The 13,041-nt window shown below is 41.6% G+C and overlaps 1 pseudogene; it reads left to right on the top strand.

Annotated features, from left to right (window-relative positions):
- The first annotated feature begins 775 nt into the window (after positions 1–775).
- LOC119144176 lies at positions 776–2,455 on the top strand (annotated as a pseudogene).
- The last annotated feature ends 10,586 nt before the right edge of the window (positions 2,456–13,041 follow it).

The raw sequence follows: 13,041 nt of genomic DNA, 5'->3' as shown, positions 1-13,041 counted from the left end.
CTACTTATCAGGCAAAGAAGCAACCAAAACTACACCATCTTCATAACTCATGTTGCTTATGTACCTGTGTAAGAAACTGTGCCGGTGAGACCCACCATCACCACAGCAGATGTGTTGTCTCAACTCATGCCATGGGAAGAAACTCATGCCATCACCACAGTGAATTATATCACCACTGCCACAGAAGACATTTAAGGCAAGAAGATAATGCCGCTGCCACCGCAGAGATTTAGGAGACCGACTGACGCCATGGAGCAATGAGGGAGGCTGATCCCGCAAAACGTAAACAACCCCCGTGCATATTCCCAGACTTGGGTTATGTTGGGCATGTAACCCCTGTGCATGTGCCCAGACTTGGGGTCAGGGGGGTCAAAGTGCCTGGAGACCCCTGAGGAATGTTGGGCATGTACAGCATTGCCGGGTGGAAGGTGTGGTTAAGCAGAACAGCTTGTAACGACTCTATAAAAAACGGAACCAACTAACATCGGACGGAATGTTCCCCCACCAGACTTGAAAACAAATCGGACTGTCGGGACGCTGCAGGTCCGGGGTGGTAGCCGTTGCTTTGAACTCTTTCCTTTTCTTTCCTTCTTTCTTTCCTTCCTTTCTCTCTCTTTATCTCATGCTCTCTCTCCCTTTGCATTCGCAGATTGATTGTTGGGCAAATAAAGTTCCTTGGCTCTTGACTCCGTTTTGAGTCTTAATTCTGTTCCTGAGAATACAAACAGAACCACGCTCCGGTCTCAGGCCGGCATGCGACATTTTAATTGGCGTCATGGACAGGATTCTCAGTGACACAGAAAGTGCCAGGTTCTTTATGAGAGACTTGTGTGTGTGTGTGTGTGTGTGCCTGAAGTGTAGCTTGGTACAAAGTGAGTGTGGAGTCCATATCCACAGTTCTGTTTGTCCGTGGGGAAGACAGCCAGAGACAGACAAAGTGATAGACTTGAACAAGAGACAAGTCTCTTAAAGAAGTTTAAAGGTGTGACCTTCTAAGAGTGAAGTGGGGGAGTAGTAGTAGAGAATTGACAGTGAGGCCCTCTCAGGACGAAATAACCCCTCTTTGGTGAAATGGGTTCGCACACTTCTAGAGGTGTTTGCGATGTTTCCCCCACTGAAGTATGGGGTGGAGATTTATATAAACTGGATGACTTTTGGGGAACCTATCATGCTCGCCTAGCTCCCCAAGGGCGCGAAGGGCAAAAAATCAGTGGTTCCGACTGCAGAGCATGGTGGATAGGAACATGATATTGCAGAAGGAGGCTAAAGTTAGGCCTGGGAAGGGAAAATCCATAATTTGTGCAGTTTTAGGAGCAAGTTTGGCAGCAGCCATGGAAGATAGGTGGCAAAGATTGTGTCAAGATAATGCGTAGATTCCTTGAAAATGGCAATTAAAACACTGAGAGAGCAGTTAGAGGAGACAAAACAGCTATTAGAGCAGGAGAGAAACCAGAACGCTTTGTTAAAAGAAGCATTAAGAGAAGAATTGTGGAAAGAAAGTGACTCATTTGGGGAGGTAGAGTCGAAGTCAACAGAGAAAGGGATTAGACAAATATATCCCTAGGGGGATTTACAGAGAGCAAAAGAGGCAGCAGAAAACCCTCCTCACATGTATCCCCTAGTTAAGACTGAATATATATAAGAGACAGACAATGACACTTGTCCCCAAACAGTTACTAAAAAGTCTCGGTTTACAGCAACCGAGTTAGCAAAATTAAGGAAGGATTTTGCAAGGACTTCAAAGGAATCTGAAACAGAATGTGTTTGGAAAGTGTCCTTGTCAGGAGGGGATGGGATTTTGTTGTCAGAGAAGGAAGCAGAAGGATACTGCGGTCCAGGTGTGTTTTTAACTACTGGTAATCATCAGACCCCGTGGTCATTAACACAGAGGGCAGCGTACTGGGCCGAGGGACTGAACCCTTCAGAGAGGGGGGACCCCCTAGCCATAACAGGTATAATGGATCAGCTGGTAGAAAGTGTACAAAAGGCAGCTTGTCTGCAGATGATGTATGACAGAAGGCTTGAATCTCGCCAGGGCTCTCCCATGATGATGCCTGTGGACCCAGAATGAATGACTCCTCTAATTCAAGGACTTCCTGATTCTTTAAAAGCCATTGGGATCCAGCTACAGGGGAAGATACAAAATACTCCCATATTAAACAGAGTTACATGGGGGGAAGTTGCCTAAGAGCTAATTAACTTTGGGAGAAAATATGGTCCCGTTGGTGGATCCTGGCAAAGACCTGAAACGAGAGCTGTACGAACTGTGGGAGAAGCTGAGGGATGGTTAGCACAGGCTCAGAGAAGTCAGAATTCTAAATTGGTCCGATTTACTGATCCTGGGGGAGGAAGACCCCTAAGCCAACAGGAACGGTGGCAGTTGGGGCTCCAGAGAGGTATTCCCCAGGATCTAATGGATGGGCTCCCGACCCAGAAGTTGGAGAAATTTGTATAGATATTGTCAGGGCACAAAGTTAGTTTTGAGCCAACCCCTAGTGCCCCACCTCACCATCAACAGGCATCGGGGAAAAAGCTGATGAAGTAAAGAGGGCAATGGGAAACTAGATCCTCCATGCCCCCCGAAGGTGGTGGTGGGGAACGGAGGGTGAATGTTTACCAGGCAACTTAGCTTAAATTTGGGAGGAGATTTAATGATTACAGTGGCTGTAGGAATGTGGAAAAAAAATAGTAACCTTTTTAATTGACACAGGAGCACAAATCACTGCACTGATGGAGAGTGAGGTGGAGCAATGTGGAATTTTGACTTCCTCTAAAAACCTAATTGTCTTAAATGATTTAGGGAAAACTCAGTACCTATGGCCCTGGTAACTTTATGGTTGCCTGGGGAGGAAGACCCAGGTAACACCAAGGTTGCAATAGGTCCTTTTCCAACAAATCTTTTTGGGCATAGATATACTGAAGGACAGACAGTGGTATGATACCCAGGGGAATTCATGGTCCTTTGGCATTCCTCAGATCAGAGAACTAGCTGAAACGTCCTGGGCAGAAGTGTGCCTGTTGCAAGCAGCACCTACCCTCCCCCCTTCCAGGATGACTAATGTGAAACCCTATCCCTTGCCATTAGGGGCCCGGGAGGGGACAGCTCCTGTGATTGAGGATCTTAAACAGCAGGGCATTTTAACATTCACCCACTCCCCATACAATTCCCCAGTGTGGCCAGTTCGTAAATCAAATGGGAAGTGGAGGCTGACTGTAGATTATCGTCCACTTAATGCAAACACTGGTCCCTTGACAGCAGCAGTGCCTAATATAGCTGAGCTAATCTCACTCATTCAGGAACAGGCTCATCCAGTGATGGCCACAACTGGTGTGAAAGATATGTTTGTCATGGTTCCCCTGCAAGAAGAGGACCGTGATCGTTTTGCTTTCACATGGGAGGGACAACAGCATACCTTTACTTGCCTCCCTCAGGGATATAAACATTCTCCCACCTTAGCACATCATGCTTTGGCACAAGAATTAGCCCACATTCTCCTGGAACCAGGAGTTAGAGTTTATAAATAGATCGATGATGTTTTGATAGGAGGGGATGAAATTATTCCAGTACAGGTGACACAAGGAAAGATTATACAGCACTTAGAGACTCTGGGACTCCAGATACCAGAGGAAAAGACACAAACTGCTGCAAATGAAGTGAAATTTTTAGGGATATGGTAGAGAGGAGGTTCAGCCTGTATTCCTCAGTACACCCTCTGGAGGATAATCTACAGTCAGCCTCCACTTCCCATTTGATTTATGAACTGGCCACACTGGGGCATTGTATGGGGAGTGGGTGAATGTTAAAGTTACACTAGAGCAGGTAAAAATTTCAGAAAATAAAAAGGAGCTGCAGCACACCTTAGGCTTATTGGTCTTTTGGAGAAAACACATCCCAGACTTTGCAATAATTGCACGGCCCTTATATGACCTGCTGCGAAAAGGAACAGTTTGGGAATGGGCTCCAGCCCATGATGAAGAGTTACAGCTTTTGGTGTTTGAAGCAAACACCCACCAGGCTTCGGGTCCTATTCACCTCACTGACCCTGTCCAGATTGAGTGGGAGTTTGCACACTCAGGATTGTCAGTTCATTTTTGGCAAAAAGGACCAGAAGGTCCTACCCACCCAACTGGATTTTACTCCAGGAGCTTTAAGGATGCTGAGAAACTATACTCTAATTGGGAAAAAGGATTGTTTGTAGTGAGTGTTGCTCTCAGAGAAGCAGAGCGAAACATACGGCAATAGCCTCTAATTTTAAGGGGACCTTTTAAGGTAATTAAACCTGTGTTAGCAGGAACTCCTCACCCTCCCCACCCCACCCCCCACCCACCCACCCCCCCCCCGCCCCCCAAACGGGTGGCACAAAGAGATACTGTGAGAAAATGGTATGCTAAGATTGAACACTATTGTAGTGTCTTTACTGTCACTGAAGGCACCTCTAACCAGTTAAACATCCAAGAGGAAGTAACAAATTCCCTGGAGGAGGATACCCCTCCCCCTTCTGTGGTAAAGACCGCTCCTGCAGATCGCTCCTGCTTTTTGGCGGAGTTGCGGAATGTGTGGTTTACGGATGCCTCAGCTAAGAGAGAGATAAACAAAAGAGATACCGAGCTGTAGCGATTAATGTAGATGCTAACAGGGAAATCATTACCGGAGGTGAGAGCAGTGCCCAAGTGGGAGAGTTAGTGGCAGTGTGCAGTGTGTTTAATAGCGAGGAAGGGGCTAAGACTCCGGTGTACATTTACACTGACACGTTTGCAGCGTTCAAAAGATGCACGGAGTGGCTCCTTTTCTGGGAACAGAATAACTGGGAAGTAAACTGAGTGTCAGCATGGCAAAAAATCTATGGGGATGTTGCGGTAGCATGGGTACCATCTCACCAGGAAAGGGGCACTCTGGCAGGTGAATGGAATAATAGGGCAGATGAGCTGGCCAGAATTGCCCCTTTCCAGCAGGAAAATCAAACCGGGCAAAATTGGGACAGACTTTTGGAATGGCTACCCGTTAGGGGTGGTCATTAAGGGTCTAATGATTTATACAAAGAGGCACATGCCAGAGGTTTGCCTGTCACTCGGGGAAACTTGCAAAGCCTGTATTTCAGCTTGTGAACAATGCAGGCTCCGACTAGAGAGACAGCCTATGGAAGATTCCCCCCTTCATTTGAGAGATAAAAGGTGTCTCTGGGAAACTTGGCAGATAGATTACATCGGACCTTTCTGACAGAAGCAGTACATATTAGTAGGCATGGAAGTGATTTCTGGCCTAGTTCAAGCCGAAGCATTTCCACGAGTGACTGGGGAAAATACAGTGTGAGCTCTGAAAATTTGGTTTAGTTTCCTCCCCAAACCTGATTCTATTCAGTCAGACAATGGCAGTCATTTTACTGCTGCTAAAGTGCAGGAGTGGGCGAGGGAAGAGGGAATCAAGTGGGTATTCCACACCCATATTATCCCCAACCTAATGGGATAGTAGAACAAACTAATAGACTCTTAAAATGATTTCTGAAACCTCACAAGCCACATTGGGTGGAACGCCTTTGAGATGCAGTTACCTGAGTTAATGATTGCTGGGGAATAAATGGATGTCCCCGACTGAATGCCTCTTGTCCTAACCCCCCGACTTCGACCCCAAAGTCTTAGACTCTCAGTACTCCTGGAGAAGGAGGTTTTTGTCCTGGACAGCCTGTGTTAGTAGAAATGCCAGCCATTGTAGCTGTTCCTTTCATGCTCACAGAACCTCTTAATAAATATGCTTGGAAAGCCAAAGATGCTCATGGAAAAGAATATAAAATCAACACCAGGTGGATTACTCCATCCTTCTAATAAGAATTTACTTCCAGTTCCTTTGAAGGAACAGAGTCTGTTTTTCTTTTCTTTTCCAGGTGAGGACTCTGGAGCCCGCCTAAAAAAAAGAAACACCCATATGAAGATGCTGATTGTCTGTGTGGCTTCATCAGTATTTGCCTTGTTAACATTTATAGGTTGTTTAGTGTATCATTGTTATATTATATGTTTAATTTTTATTTAATAGGTATATATATATTACACATATATTGGAATAAATAACAATAATTACCTATTAACAATTCATATAACAATGTAGACTGGTTAAAAATAAAAATAAAACAGCAAAGAAACTGCCAGAAAAGCATAGACGAGGATGTTGTAATGCCTTTTATATTTTTCCACCTCAGCCATAAGTTCTTGACATGTGACACGGACCCTCTGCCTAAACAAGAAAAAGAAGGGTTTGATCCCCTTTAAGATTAACCATATAGGTTAAACGTTTTGAAAATACCCACCTTATGGAATGCTCAGAAGGCGAAATGAGCACTCTAAACCTTTCCTCCCCCGCAAGTGGCATGGCAATCTAATGGTGAGAAAACATTACACTGAAAGCAAAGCCCTATCGTTTGGCCATAGTGCCATACATGTTACCGTTAGCAAACTTATCAGAGTGGCAAGCTCGGGAAACGGGTCTGGGATTTCATCTGGGCACTCGGTAGCCATGTTTTACTACATCAATGATCCATGTATGCTTTTGAGCACATGCATGTGCAATTTTAAACCCCACAGAATGTACTGTAACATTCTCTGGAAAGACTGCACATGCAAAATCCCTATAGTCTAGCCACGATAGTGACGTGTGCTAAAAAAGAATGTGTTAAGAAACTATAGTATTTGTAGAACATATAGCTATAATCACTATTTTAGTTTTCTTTTATAAGTTATTATTATATATATATATTACCCAACCCTTTTGATTTAATTTGAAAACCATGTGTTGGACACAGATTCAGTGAACTACTCAACAGCCAGTAAACAACATATAACAATTTATTAACAAACAAAAAACTGGATAACGCAATAACAAACCAGCAAAGCCTTATGTGACACAAAAAACCCAGAGACTTTTTCACTTGTGAGTCCAGCACAGTCCTGAATAATGTTGGGGTGGTAACTTCCTCTGTTTCCTCCATAATACTCTGTGTCTGGTCCTTGGTGTTTTCTTCACAAGGTGATGAAGATGAACAGGAACAAATAACAGGTCACATGGTAACTTTGCTGGAGATTAACATTTTTCTTTTGTTTATACAATGATCTCCCACACTTTGTTTTGGTATTCCATGAGTCCCACTACTCAGGAAGAATTGCAAGGAGGGGATCACACTTTCCTGTACCGGCGTGACCAAAAGCACTCACAGAGACACATACTGATGGTTGCCATAATCACAAAAATGCAAAGTCCAAACAGCAAAGCCATGCATTATGTCATCTCCTGCTCCCATCTTTTCAAAAGGGCAAGGATTGATTGTGGCAAGACAAGCAAGTTGGTCCGTGACCCTCCTGGTCAAGGTTCAGGCTAACACCCTGACCAAACTTAAGGCTCACCTACACAATGAAGAACCCGCAAAACACAGGCGCAGCCACAATTTGGACCCAGCCTTAAAAGGGCATGAAAATTTACGCTTTTAAAATGCCTACCTCCTAGCACTTGACTCAATCCCCACAAAGAAACCTTATATATGCTAAAAAATGTTTATTTTTAAAAATTATTTGTTATGTGATCTTGCTATGCTGATGTTTTTCCATGTATCATTCCATGCTTTACACATTTGATTCAACATGTAGTAGCTAAGACACAATTTATAACTATTCGTGTTGTGCACCAAACTACACCATCAGTAATACAGATTGTATAGTGTTATTGTTTATTTTATTTTACCTAAATTTGCAACAGAAGTTTCCAGACCCAGACGGTACATGTGCATTAAGCTAACGGGTCATGGAAATCTATTTTCCTACTGCGTATCCTGACCCCAACTTTGGCAGAGTAGGGCAGCAGACCGTGTGGACTGCAATCGCTTTGCTTTATGTCGTTGAATTCACGGGAAATAATAGAATACCTGTATGTTCTTGTACCAATTCATTTTGTAACCTTTGTTCTGCTAACTATTGCTGTAATTTTTATTATGATACTTATTACTTGGCCTTGCAAATGCACACCTTGTAATTGCCCTTGTAACCTTTTTGTTTCTTCTTCTTCTTTTTCTTCTTCTTCTTCTTCTTCTTCTTCTTCTTCTTCTTCTTCTTCTTCTTCTTCTTCCTCTTCTTCTTCTTCTTCTTCTTCTTCTTCTTCTTCTTCCTCTTCTTCTTCTTCTTCTTCTTCTTCTTCTTCTCCTGAAACCAGAGACCATGAAACCGGGTTACATGTTATCTCTATTCCTTCCTCCTTTCTCTACTCTGTTGTTCATGACACCGCAGAGAACAATTCGTAAGTTAGCAATGTTGAGCCACAGGGTGGTCTGAGAAACTGTGCCGGTGAGACCCACCATCACCACAGCAGATGTGTTGTCTCAGCTCATGCCATGGCAGGAAACTCATGCCATCACCACAGTGAATTATATCACCACTGCCACAGAAGACATTTAAGGCAAGAAGATAATGCCGCTGCCACCGCAGAGATTTAGGAGACCGACTGACGCCATGGAGCAATGAGGGAGGCTGATCCCGCAAAACGTAAACAACCCCCGTGCATATTCCCAGACTTGGGTTATGTTGGGCATGTAACCCCTGTGCATGTGCCCAGACTTGGGGTCAGGGGGGTCAAAGTGCCTGGAGACCCCTGAGGAATGTTGGGCATGTACAGCATTGCCGGGTGGAAGGTGTGGTTAAGCAGAACAGCTTGTAACGACTCTATAAAAAACGGAACCAACTAACATCGGACAGAACGTTCCCCCACCAGACTTGAAAACAAATCGGACTGTCGGGACGCCGCAGGTCCGGGGTGGTAGCCGTTGCTTTGAACTCTTTCCTTTTCTTTCCTTCTTTCTTTCCTTCCTTTCTCTCTCTTTATCTCATGCTCTCTCTCCCTTTGCATTTGCAGATTGATTGTTGGGCAAATAAAGTTCCTTGGCTCTTGACTCCATTTTGAGTCTTAATTCTGTTCCCAAGTATACAAACAGAACCATGCTCCGGTCTCAGGCCGGCATGCGACAACCTGTCACCATGTTGAATATTTAATTGTGTGTACACTGCCACTACAGCTGATTGCATGTAGTTTGATGCCCGCACTTCTATCATTGCATTCTGGCTACAATAAGACTCATACCTTGTCTAAATGTAATGGAAATCCCATGTCAAATATTGTCAGGCATAACTTGTCAAGTCCCATCAAATCCCAGCTGGCTTGGTGAAGCTACAAAATAAATATTGAACGATTGTCCAAATTACTGAGTGAAGTTCCTTAAGATCCTAATGTTTTCCACTTGTTCTGTTTCCCATTTTTCATAGTCAGCTGATATTCCCTGGTGGTTTTGTTTTGATACTTTCAACATTCTACATGCATATAGCACTGGGGGTGTGGGGGGGTGTGGGGATGGGACACGAGGTGGGCGGGGCGTGTGTGTATGTGGGTTGAGTGGGTGGGAATTTCCCACCCATTCCAATCTGTTTAAATTTTTATTAGTGAGATTATTCTTTCCTGTCCTAATAATGGCCTGTCTCCCTACAGATCAAATGAACCCCTGTATTTGCATGAAATCAGGAGGTCCATTATCTGCTGAACTACCTCAATACGCAGCATTTTTTCTTCTTGGCTGGTCTTTTTAATAATGAATGCTGTTTCTGATTTTAAGAATAGTGGTTCACTTTCCACTGATCAGTCAACATTATGGAGAAAAAAACCAAGGTTTTTAAACACAGTTCTGGTAAGTTGTAGTGCTCCCTTCTGCCTTTCCTTCCTTTCTTTCTCTCCCTTTTCCTCACTACCTTTACCTCCTTTCCCCTTCCTCTCCCCCATCCCCATAATTGCTGGTATGCAGGAGAGATATTTTTACATCAAATGCTATTACAAGTGTATATCTTCAAGATACTACACCTCCTGAAATGTACACTGAAATATATTCACTGTTGCATACTCCAAAAGACATCCATAGAAAACATTATCTGTCACATGAGTGAGCCACAGTGCTTTTGTCTAACAGCATAACTCATCTCTGAAGCACTTAAGTTGGAGAAAAAAATTGAAACTAGCCTTTTCTTGATAGATAAAATGTATGCTTAGAATATTCTTAATGAGTGTTCCTGGACGATGCAAGTCTTAGCCTGCTGTGGAGTTAATTTATATGTATTCTGGAGTATAATAAGGCGGTTGTCTATCTTAGCCTACCAGTTTTCTTGCAAAACTCATATTGTTGCTTTCTTCTTTTCTATGGCTCCCTAGCATGACTTTAAAGACACTTACATGATTTAATTCTTATAGTTGCTTCAAATATTTCACAAGTCCTTTATCTTACATTTACTTCTTGTCATATAGCCATTTAAGTGTTGCTGTCCTTCCCCAGGAGTCACTACCACTCTTCTAGTATTCTACTCACAGCTTTTGGGTTTAGGATAACTTGTTTAATTAGCAACAAAAATAACTTGTGAAATAAACATTTTCCAGATGGTGACTTAAATTAGTCTTGTTCCATGTTCTGACTTTGCAGTTGATTCCATCTCTGCAGGAGAGTATATGCAAGTTTATTGTTAGCAAGGTGCTACGCTACAAGGGTTGATGTAATGAAAGGGATGTATCAGGTTTACATGTCCTGCAGAAGGAAGAGGACACAAGAAAAAAGACAATGTCTTTATGAGCTTTTGACTTACTCCTTTTAAACATAAAATTATCACTTCTTTACTTCATGCATTATTTTTTGGCTTCCTGACCAACTAAAATTCAAATATTGCTTTTATAAGTCTTTGGGGATCAATGCCTTTTTACTACAGAGAAATTTTTTGTGTTTTCTTTGAATGAGATGAGGAAAATCAAACCTCAAATCAATAGTTTCACCAAAGCAACACAAGGAAAATAAAAAAAAGCAAACACTTAAAAGGTTTTTGAAATTTTTGTTGCTCAGTACATGAAGCTACTAATTGAAAAAGGCATTGTCAGTTATATATACATTAGGTTTGTAGAGAAGAACATAAAACTCAAGAATGACTTTTCTTCTGGGTTGATCATTAGATAAATGAATCTGCAAGTTAAAAAATGGCAACAATAGGACATAAAAAGAAAAAATCTTTTGAAAAAAAGAAATTTTACCTTCTTCCTGGCGTTTCTTGTCTTTTGTAAGGACAGAAAATGACATCAAGCACAGCAGGAAACTATTCAGAAATCAGTTTTTAGCTGCATTATCTGATAGCTGATGACCTTGATACAGCTATAAAATGTGCAGAAACTCAGAAGCTGCAAAAAACTCCAAGTCTTAAGTGTTCCTTTATGTATTTTATTAATGACAACATGCAATTAAAATGGCAATAATATTTGCAACATAAAAGATACAATATTTAAATAATTTATTGTTCTTATTAGAAATATGATATGGTCTTCATTTAGTTTAATTAACAAGGAGCAACTCTTTTAATAATTTTATGACCGCCAAATCTTCTCACTGAGAGGAGCCTGTGCTTTTTCTATAACCTACATGAACTAATCATGATCATGATCTAATTAAGCTGCCTATAAAATCATAGTTATTTTCATTTCTGAGAGAGGGATATCTAGAGTGTACATCTTTTTGAATTGCTCTAATATCACTAAGTATTAAGTGGTATGACTTATAACTATAATAAAAGGAAAGGTAAACCCTGGCTTATTTCTGGATATGGACATATTTTTGCCTTTCTGCTTAAGCTGGATGGTCTGAGTCATTTAATTCATGTTGTCACAACTCTTCAAAACAAATGCAAGAATATCTTTGTACCAAGTTGCCCTTTTATCAGTTATATAAGATTTTAAAAGTGTTGGCTTTATTGTTACTTTGTTAATCCACTGAGAATCAATATTGATCAATTTGTATTGATTCTGAAAAACCTGGACAGAATCCAGATGTCCTGATGCCTTATGCAGAAGACCATTGAATGCGCCAAAATTGCTATTTTAAAGGGAAAAACAAACAAACAAACAAAAAAATACTTTATATATACAACAACAGAATAATAGCATACATTGTTTAGACTACTATTTGTCTGTTCTTGTAGAGGGGGAAAGATATGTGGGTGACCTCAGTTATCTAAGATGTTATTAGATATGGAGACATCCAGAAAATGATCCTGAAACAATCCTTTGAAGATCACTTCTCCCTTTTGAAGGTACAGGGATCTCTTGAAGGTAAAGAAATATCATAGGTATTATTAGATACCTTTCTCCCCTTAGGATTTACTTTACCTGGATCTCTCCTGAAATAAAAGTCACAGTAGAAGGGGGCTGTTTTTTTTTTTAAAACAGATAACACTAGAGCCAGCTATGCTCTCATCTTACGCATAATAATCAGAAGGATGAAGAAATTGTTGAGCAAAGGGAATCTTACTCCTTATTCTGAGGCAGACAGGGAGCAAAGGGGAGGTTGAACAGAGCAGGGAAAAGAGAGCAGCTTCCTCTAATCCTATTAATCTAGTCCAGTTTGTGGCCAGAGGAAAAAGAGTGATGATGACAATGGGGAAAGGACCCTCTTTTTAGCATAACTTAGTGGGTATATCAGTTAAAGAGCTTCAAAATGGTTCTACAACTCAGGTCTCTTATGCCGTGTATAAGCCTCCTTGTCATCAATTTATGCAAAAGGCTGTTGACACCACCATGTTTGGTGCTTGTCTGTCTACATTAGCTGTGCAACAGCATGCAAGGCAATACACAGACATCAGCTTCCCAGATTGAGTCTCCTGTGGATCATGTCAGCCCAAGAGAGACTTAATCTGGAAAACTAAGTAAACACAGATTTAGAAAGTAAATAATTGTTGTTTCAGGTTCAGGCAAGCTCCCAAATACCTAAATTTCAATTTCTGAAGTAAATGGCAACTAAACACATACAAAAAGATCATTGGACTCTGCTGAGATGCATGGATCAGAATTAATATGGAGACAATAAGATAAAGCTAGTTTTATTAAAAAATGTGTGTGATTAATAGCCTAAAAAAATCCCAGCCAACCCCCCTGCCAACCATTTCTTATACCTAATAGTTTTACATTCCAATAACTTTATACCCCATTTCAAAAATAAGCCT

Source organism: Falco rusticolus, chromosome 3 (genome assembly GCF_015220075.1).
Source record: "Falco rusticolus isolate bFalRus1 chromosome 3, bFalRus1.pri, whole genome shotgun sequence".
NCBI classification, from domain to species: domain Eukaryota; kingdom Metazoa; phylum Chordata; class Aves; order Falconiformes; family Falconidae; genus Falco; species Falco rusticolus.
This window is presented reverse-complemented; position numbering and strand designations above follow the sequence as displayed.